The sequence below is a fragment of the Acinonyx jubatus genome, chromosome D1 (genome assembly GCF_027475565.1).
Source record: "Acinonyx jubatus isolate Ajub_Pintada_27869175 chromosome D1, VMU_Ajub_asm_v1.0, whole genome shotgun sequence".
NCBI lineage: Eukaryota > Metazoa > Chordata > Mammalia > Carnivora > Felidae > Acinonyx > Acinonyx jubatus.
In genome coordinates this window covers 13,154,030-13,164,178 of record NC_069390.1, presented here as the reverse complement: position 1 = coordinate 13,164,178, position 10,149 = coordinate 13,154,030, and positions in this window count along the sequence as shown.

Below are 10,149 nucleotides of genomic sequence, written 5' to 3'. Positions count from 1 at the left end.
ATATGACAATAATAGCATAAAGGAGAAGTAAACGAAGTTATGTTGGAGAAAATGTTTTATATTTTACCAAAATTAAGTTAATATTAATATTGAATTAACTGCTGAGAAAATAGCTTTAAAAACATAGTTTAAAAAAAAATCAACCCAAAACTACCAGTTAGGAAGCAGATTATTGACAACCAGTAAAATAGCAAAATGCAACCATATGCTGACTATGAGATGTGTACTTAAAATACAGGCACATATTGCTTTAGAAGAGAAGGATGAAAAAGAGACATTTTTTAGTGAGAACACTAAATATAACAAAATCTTTTGTGACTATAATAATATCAGACGAGGGGCACCTGGGTGGCTCCGTCGGTTAAGTATCTAACTGAGGCTCAGGTCATGATCTCACTGTTCGTGGGTTCAAGCCCCACATCAGTCTCTGTGCTGACAGCTCAGAGCCTGGAGCCTGCTTCGGATTCTGTGTCTCCCTCTCTCTCTGCCCCTCCCCCGCTCACGCTCTGTCTCTCTTTCAAAAATAAACATTAACATTTTTAATAAAAAATAATTTCAGATGAACTAAATCAGAGTGTTACCAGTTTCCCCACGGAATAGTAAGAGGGTTAAAGGCACTGAGACCTGTCTTCCAGCCCTGCTCAGCCTCAGATACCAGGCAAAAAACTGATAATAAGAGCTACATCATACCAAACACCCTACATGAATTATCTCTAATTCTCACAAAGCCCTATACAATCAATATTATTATCCCCTTTTTTCCCCTGTATAACAGCATGGTACATAATAGATACACAGTTCACTATAATAACAGTAATAATTATTTTTATTCCTATTTTTCAAAAAATTCTTACTATGTGTAAAGCACTATCCTGGGCTCTAGGGATACAGTGATAACGAGACTAAAGTCCCTAAGTTCATAGAGTTTATTTCTAGTGGAATAGAAAACACCGGGGTAAAACAAAATTACAATAGTTAATCAGATAGTGATAAGTACAATGCAGAGATTTAAAGGAGAACAATATGATAGAATGATCCGATGGGTAATTCAGATTGAGGAAATAATATTTAAGCTAAAATCAAAATTATAATAAGAGACATGAAGATCAGGAAGAATAGCAGTGTTGGTAGAGGTAATAGTACAAAGGCCCTGGGGCAGGAGCAAGCTTAGTATATTGGAGAAAATTTCACTGTGGCTGGAGATGTGGTGTAGGCATGGCATATGATATGTGATTAGAGAGTCTAAGTGTGCAAGGCTCTGTAAACCTGAATAAGAGGTCTATGTATTATTCTACATGATAGGAGATAATCAAAGGGGTTCATGTCAGTTAGTGATATAATGTGATGCACATTTTTAAATAACATTGTCTGTCATCTCAGAGAGGAGAACAGAGTGCAGGGAAGCATGAACAGATGCAAGGAGATCATTTGGGACTCGTTGCAGCAGTCCAGGAAAGAGGAAGGCAGGGTTGGTGAAGGGAAGTGGACAAATTTGAATGGATTTGGAGGTAGAGCTCATTTGGTGATGGGCTGGATTAGGATGGGGGAAGGGAGGGAGAGGAATCAAGGATGAGACTCAAGTTTGGAGCTTGAACAACTGGGTGGATGGCAGTGTTGTCTACCAAGAAGAGGAAGACGGGAATAACAGAACCACTCAGGGTAATGACAGAGAGGTGGGGTGGAGGGGTGGAATCGGGGGTCCTACTTTAGCTATGGTGCATTTGAGAGACCTAGCAGGCTTCTTTAACTATTTACATCCAGGCAACAATATAAGCATGAGCAAGACAGCGTTCCCATCTTCCAGGAATTCACAAGCCTACTGGGGAGAAGAATGGATACATTAGAATTAAGAGAACTGCAGGTGCTTTTTGGAAAAGATAACAGGAAAGCCTGGGGGAAAGAGGGATAGGACCTACCAGGGCCACAGGGCACGGACATGTGGGGAGGTCCTACAGAGTAACAAGTTCTGAGTTCAAATTGTAAGCATGGATGAACTTGAACAAGCAGACTGGAGTGTGGATAGACTGCAGCAGAGGGAGGAAACTTACATTTGAGTTTTTCTAGAAGTGAACCGCGCTCAAGGAAGGCTGAGCAAACAGGTGCTATTAGGGTTTAGTGTGTGTTAGGGGATAATGATGGAAGACCCTGGAAGAGTAAGTTGGAACTGAATCAGGAAAGATTTGGAAGGCAGACTGGAGCCATGGCTTTCTCCTGGGGCCTTGAGTGGATGGGGAGATAGAGAGACTTTTAAGCAGAAAAGTGACCTGCTTAGAGATATGCATTAAGGCCACACTGGTGACAGTGTTTGAAAAGTGGTGATGATGGATGGCAGAGATGGGGACGGGCAGGAAGAAACAAAGCAGGAAACCAGTTCTGAGATTATCCTATAGTCTAGGTGAGGGTAAAGAAAGCCCGAAGGAAAGCATTAGGAAAGAAAATGAGGGAAAGGATGAGACCTGATGGAGTCTGAGAGATAGGGTTTGGTGATTGATTAGATATGGGAAAAGAAGGCCAAGATAACTGAGACTGAGCATGAGTGTCTGGGAGAATCATGGTGCCATGAACCAAGATAACGGACCTGCGAGAGAAACAGGATGAGGAGAAAATGGGGAGTGAGGGAGATGGTGAGTGATTTTGATCAGGTTTAGTTGGATGTGTCAACGTGACATTGGTTTCCAGGTAGAAATGATCAGTCGGCAGGTGGACATTTGGGCCCATGCTCAGGAGATGGGTCTAACCTCAAAGTCAATATTTGGATGTCTATGGCAACAGTGATAATGGTGACTGATGTATCAGGAGCTGAGTTAAATCCTTTACATAACTATTCCGTTTCTTCCCCTATAACAGCCCATAAGGTGAGTACTATTATTATTCCCATTTTACAAATGAGGATGTTAGTAGTTCAGGGAAGTTAAGCCCCTTTCTGAAAGTCACACACAAATTAAATGTTAAGGTCAAGACTTGAGCTCATGTACCTGGGTGCTTCCCTGCATGGTAAAATCAGGGGTGCAAGGGGGTCGGGGGTCTCACAGGTGCCCCTCATCCATTCTGCTCAAATGCCCATGGACCTTAGGAATCCCTGAATCTCCCTCTCCAAGCTCACGGATGACACCGAAGCCCAGAGAAGAGGGATGGATTTCCCCAAGGTCACGATGACCTTCCTATAGCCTTACTCCTTATACTTGATATAAAGTCTAGACTCCAAGTTCTACACACTTGGCCTCTCCAACTCTCCAGTCTCACAAGACAAGCACACTCCCATCTCAGGGCCCTTGTGGCTACTCTTCCGCCTGCCTACAGGGCTCTCTTTCAATGTTCTCATGGCTTGTCCTTCTTATCGTTAGGTCCCAGCTCCCATGTCACCTCCTCACAAACACCTGCTCTGACCAGCCAACCCAGTACAACCACCTCAGGTCCACTCCCTGTACCCTGACATAATTCAATTTCCTTCCTGACAGTTAGGGCTATCTAACTGTCTGTTTGAATGTCAGTATTCATTTTTTACCCATCAGAATGCACAACAATCTTTTCTGTGTCCCCAGAATGTGGACCAGAATTTAGTGCTGGTGAGAATTTAACACTTAGTGAGTGCTAAGTGAAGGAAGTGAGAGGGAAGGAAGGATGGATGGAAGAGACGGAGGGAGGGAAGAAGGAAAGAAGGAAGGAAGGAAGGAAGGAAGGAAGGAAGGAAGGAAGAAGGAAAGGAGGGAAGGAAGGAAAGGAAGAAAAAGAGCAAAGGAAAGAAAGAAAGAAAGAAAGAAAGAAAGAAAGAAAGAAAGAAAGAAAGAAAGAAAGAAAGGAAGAGAAGGAAGAAAGGAAGGGCTTAAGAAGGGAGGGAACTCTCCCGAGGATATAGGGGGCAAAAGACAGTTTATCCAATGCCTTTACTAATGAAGGATCCAGCCAGGCCTTCTCGGAGCCCCGCCTCCTCTACTGTGATATCTCTACCCCACTGGCTAAAGAGAGAGTCCTGAACTGGGAAAAGCCAGGGCTGGGCTGGAGAATGAAGAGAAAGACATCATGCAGGATTCCCCGTAGGCCGGCCATCTGGATCAGAGCTGCACTAGTGCAGGTCTCCCTCTGCGTGTGTCTCCTCCACCCCACTCTGGCCTCTTATCTCCTCCTCCTCCCTTTAATGCATGCCCCCGTTCCCCAGGGGCCACCCTCACCCTGCTTCTTATCTGCTCACCACCCCATCGCGGGCTCCCAGGCGATGTCCCCCTTTCATCTCCCCATCTCCTTATCTCACTCTTGCCCCCCCAGCCTGCTCACATCTGCTTCCTTTGGGCCCCCCCTGGCCCCTTATCAAATGTCCCTCTCTCCATCACTGCCCCCTTATCTGCTCATCCCTCGCCCACATGACTGTTATTTTTTGTCTTCTTGATAGAAGCCCTACAGGAAATGGCAGAAGCTCAGAGGTTGCCTTCCAGGCTCCCAGGCACAAGGGAGCTGAGGGAGGGAGTGGCCGGCCCCTCAGAGTCAGGAAGAGGGTGTTTCTGAGCCTTTCTACACAAACCAGGACAGGGGCTTTGGAATCGGTCCAGGCTGGATTCCTCCTGTGATGCTTGAACTCTCCCTCCACCACACACTAAGAGATGTTGGGCAAATGGCTCCGACCTCCCTGAGCTTCATCTGTACAGCCAGACTTAAGAATACTTCCCTCCAAGGATCGGTGGAGGCCGAGGCTAGTGCATGACAAAGACTGGCCTTCTTCCAGAGGCTGGGTGGTCATGCTTCCCCCACTACTGGCATACAGAGGCACCTTCACTAACTCCTGTGATTGTTAACTGCTGTATACCCATGTAACCCCTAGCAATCCTGTAGGGTAGAGGCTGTAAGTGCTGACATCCCACGGGTGATGGAGCTGAGACCCATGGCCTGACATCACAAGGTCTGCCCCCAGTTGGCCTAGAGGGGAATCCCCCACCTTTTCCACGGAGGACATTAGCTCTCAAAAATAGGGGAGGAAACTCTCAGCACACTCCAGCCCATAATTGTCTGCCATGATTCTAAATTCCAAAGCCAAATGGGCCCTACCATGACCTTTGCTTCACCTGGAACATCTGCCAGGTTCCCAGGACAAAAGGTGAAGGCGAGAACAGAGTTTTCTCTAAAGAAATGTAAGGGTCCGCCTATTTCCACTGGCTTCTCAGGAAGTGACGTCAGCAGACCCACTTGGCCCTTTTTCTGGTGTTAATCATGTTCTCACACCCAAGAACATGTTGTCCCCACCTCCTGAGCCACAGCCACCTCCTGAGCCCTACTCTTCCTGACAATAATTAAGGATGTCATCTGGGTGTTGCTGTGAAAGTGACAGCAAGAGCCCTTTACATACCTGCTCTGGGAGGCAGTGCTGAGCCCAGACCCAAGCTGCTGTAAGCTTGCCCCATGGGGACAACAGGCTCGAAGGTGTGGTGGGTGTCACTGTACCGGTGGCATAATGAAGCAGCACCGAGCAGACTGGAGCTGCTGATCACACTTCTGGACAATCTGGGCCACTAGAGAGAAAGGGTCCTGAGGGACCACCTACTGCAAACAGCCACCCTACTTTTTGGATAAGAGCACTGACACCCAGAAAGGGGAAATGCTTTGCCTTGAGTCATACAGCACTAACCCAGGTGAGTGCCCACCTGGGTGAGGACCCAGGTGTCCTGACTCCCCAGCTCATGCTCCCTACTCCACCCACACCCACATTTAGGATGGTGGTTCTTAACCAAGCTAATCTTGCCTCCCAGGGAACATGTGGCAATGTCAGGAGACAGTTTGGGTTGTCCTTACTCCAGAGGGGGCCATGGTAAGAAGGCAAGGATGCTGCTGCCCACCCCCCAACAGTGCACCCACTGCCCTCTGATGCAGAGGATCCATAGTGCTGCCATGGAGAAACCCTGACTTGGAAACACTGCCACTGGGGCCCATGACTCCCAATCACATTGGACGCCCTTTTATGAATCTCCATCGGGCCCTCTTTGGCAATGGTTGGATTTGGACACAAAAAGAAGTGTATGAGGAACCCCAGCTCCCGTGTAATCCAGTGACTCTGGAGGAAGAACATTCCTAGCACTTCCCCACTTCTGTGCCTTTGTACAAGCTGTCCTCTGGGCCTGGCAGGCTGTCTCTGGCCCTGTCTCCGTGTGCCAAATCCCACTCATCCTTGTAGACTAGTCTGGTACCGCTGCCTCCAGGAAGACATGTTGGTTTTCTCCTGCTGGGAGTCATCTCTGCAGCTCTAAACTTGGCAACACATCAGCAGTTCCTCTTCTGACACTAAGAGGAGCCCAAATTGTATTAGAGCAGGAGACAAAATAATTCCATATCAAGTCTCTGGGCTCTGGAGTTCAAAGCCCTGAGTCCAAATCCCGGCTCTCCTACTTCCTAGCTGTGCGGCTTTGGACAAGTTACTTAACTACTATAGCCTTATATATAAAATGGGAGAGAAGGTGGTAGCAGCGGCTGCTCATTGGATTATTGTGAATATATCATTAGCTGATCCACGTAAAGCACTTGACACAATCCCTAATGCATGGTTAGCGGGCCATGGAAGTTAGCAATCATAGTTATTACATCAGAATATCTGCCAAGCTCTGTGCGAAGCCCTGTGCATTCATTATCTCCGAGAAGCCACAAGCCTGAGTCACAAAGCCAGTGCTTTTGCATCTGCAGTTTACAGGTGAAAGCTCCGAGCCCCAGAAATGTTCTTCAACAGGACCTCGGTCACACAGCTATGAAAAGCCCAAGCCAGGACTCAAAGGGAGGTCTGTCTGACTCCCTGAAGCTTGTGTTTACTGAACTGGGCCACACCACTGTTGTCTGCTGTACTCCATCGTGGAGCCTTTCCCAGATGGCCCACACCCACTTGCTCGCTTATGCCCAGGCCTTGCATCGGTACCACACTGTAGTTTTCAGGACTCACGGCTGGTGATCATGGCTGGATTTCTCCGAGCTGGATACCTGCATTAACTCATGCACTCTTCCTAGCAATCCTATAAGATAGATGCCAGTGTTGACTTTCTACACAGGAAAGAACTGAGACCCAGAGGGGCTGGGCTGCTTGCCAAGGTCACACCGCCACCAAGGCAAAGCTGGGACTTGAATCCTGGTAGTGTGGATCCGGAGTCCACAGCATGGCCACTACATCCTAGTCCTCCTGCCACCTCCACACCATCTACCCAGACCCCCAAAGATCCAGAGGACTTTGGAACTCTCTAAAACAATGCCAGCTCATTGTAGGTCCAGTCTGCTGATGGGTGGTGAGGGGCTGTCCACAGCCTGGTCGGGAAAGTGGGAAGACAAGAAGGTGGGAAGGAACCACAGAAATGGAGGCTGGGCCGATGGGAGGGGAAAAGAAGGAGAACAAATGAGGGAAAGGGAGAGGAGAGGGGTAGCTAAGACAGGCCTGGAATGGAGGACCAAGAAGATAAAAGAAAGAAGGCTGGGAGGACAAGAGAAGAGGAACAGTCTTCCTGAGCTATTTTTGTGAACCTGAGTGCTGCCGATTTCCATGTTTAGCATCTCTTTGCATATTGAGGTCAGAAGGTCCCAGCTCCTCATGTGAAAATGAGTAGGAATTCATTAGTGCAGCCTTCTGGAAGGCTCCTCCACACACACACTGTGCCCAGCCTTCCCTTGATGGAACAAAAAGAATGGAGGAGAGAGAGCTAGTCCACCATCCTGCAAGGGTACATGGTGTGCACACCCACACTGCTTCTACTCAACGGAACAGGTGGTTTCATCTCTGGTACCTCAGTTTCCCCACCCCCAAAAGGAAGTGAAGTGAGCTTAGGGCTCTGGAAGGAGACTAATCAAATTAAGCAAATAATTCCATTAATGAATTCATTGAAAGAGTTCCTACCTCAAAAGAGGATGGAGTCCAAGGGCATAGTAGGAAAGCCATTGGCCAGCATCTCAGATGCCTTACACTTTGTCCTGAATCTTTGGATGTAAGGAAGGGAGAGAGGAAGGAATGGGGGTGGGGGGGGAGGGGAATAGGAGAGGGACAGGGGATAGAAGAAGGAGGCAGAAAAGGAGGAAAATACCTTTCCAAGCAAACTTATGTACTTGTCACTTGCATTGTCCTCAAGCTGCTTTATGAAGTAGATACTCAAAGACACCCTATTTCTAGATAAGGAAATTAAGGCTTGACTTGGCTCAGCTACTTGCCCATAGTCACATAGTCACTAGGGGCAAAACTACGGTTTGAGCTGAGAGTCTGTGAGTGCAGAGCTGACACTCAGGTATTGCTTATACTGACCGGACAGATACACAAGGACAGACGATAAAGGAGAGTCCCAGCATGTGCGATGGGAACAGAAGTGGCCCACAATGTGTCTCCCTCTCTCCCCACCTTCTCTCCGCACATCTACTCCATTAACTTAGAGCAGACCACTTTGGGGAGTTACTTAGGGCTCCTCTGTGTCCCCAAACCTTTGGCTTATTCAGAGTTTTGGTTTGTCATGGAAGGAACTCTGACCCTAATTGTATGTAACCTCTTGTTTCAAGTCACCGTCAGCTGACTGACTGAGCTCCAGTGTCACTCAGTTCTAATCCTTCAGACAAGATGCTAGGTGCCCAGCCCATCCTGTGGGAAGATCCTCAGATATCCACGCCTGGCCCACCTAGTAGTGGCCTGGAGAAACAAGGACAGGGAGTGAGAATAGGAAGATTAGATGCTACAGGTAACCAGGAGGGAGAGACAGCGATGCAGCATGGAGCTGTGGCTGGCTTCTCTCAGGGTTCACTCTGAAAGACAGTGGTCTCTGCTCGGGGTGGCCTTCACTAAAAGGGAGGTTCATTATCTCTACTCAAGCTTAGTTCAAAGGGAGAGTAAGCAGTAGAGAAGTTCAACAGAAAGAGTGACCGCCCACATGAGAAGACAGGAAGGCACTAGAGCTCTTGCCAGAAAATGTCTCCTCTCCCTGCCTGCCTAGTGGCTGAAGATCTACCATTACGGATGTTCGTGTAACCTTTGACAGGTCGTTTGTCCTCCTTCTGCATGAAAAGCATCAAGGGCAGCTCTAGACATTTTGTTCTGAGGAGAGGGTTGGAGCCCACCTCAGTGTTGGAGCAGAAAGTGCTGGTTATCTCCCCAGTATCCATTCTCCCTTCTATAAACAGATGTCTTCTCTGGGCACATGGCCACCCAGCTAAAAACCAAGTTTCCCAATCTCCCTTGCAGCTAGCTGTGGCCAACTGCTTGGATTGAGGCCAATGCCTTATGAGCAAAAGCCATGATCAGGCCCTTAAAAAGAAGAAAGATCCTTTGCCTTCTCTCCACTCTTGCTTACTGGAAAGATCCACATGGTAGTGGGAGCTGAACTGGCCATCTTAGCCACCAGGTGGGACGTGCGTTTTAAAGATGGCATAGCGACAAGAAAGAAAGTTCCAGGTGTCCCGTGCTGTAAGGCCATTGAATCAGCCCTGGGTTGCTGGTGTTGACATTGTTACATGGAGGAGACATAAACTTCCTTCTTTGGCATGTCGGTCAATGTATTTCCTGGCCTCTTTTAAAGGTACCCCTGGTGCCCATTCCCACACCATTTGGCAAGCACAGCTCAGTGCCCTTCACAGAGCCAGCGAGGGAGGACCTGGGCCAGGTAGCCTGAGTACAGCCCCAACTCCAACTCAGAACCCTACCCTCAAAGGCCTCTGCTAGGAAACTTTATTTTCTGATCTGCAAATGAGGTCCCATCCTCTGACAAAGGCTCTGGAGACCTCTTTGGGGAAAAAGAACTCTAAGAGATATAATCTGGATGATAACGCGTCAGTATTTACAGGACATTCCAGAGAAATGCCAGAACACTAGCAGTCTACAATGCCCAGTTACACTAAAAAATGCAGGCTGTACAACGTTTAGTTTAGGACAGGTGTGTACTCACAGGCCCACCCCTTCTCTCCTGTCTTTCACCCCACCACCTCACACATTTAAAGTACTTCTCTGCACTGGGAAAGTATTGATTTCACAATCTCTAGGGTAAATGAATCAAAGTAGAAAGTGGCCCCAAGAGAGAGGGTGGTCTGCAGGAACCCCAGCTTAGACCGGCCCTGAGTTCCCCAATCCAGTCTTCAGTGACAGGCCCTCCCACTGTCTCCATGCTCCCAGTCAAAGACTAAATATTTAAAGTCCCAGGGAAGGAGTTTCTGTTTGTCTGGGGC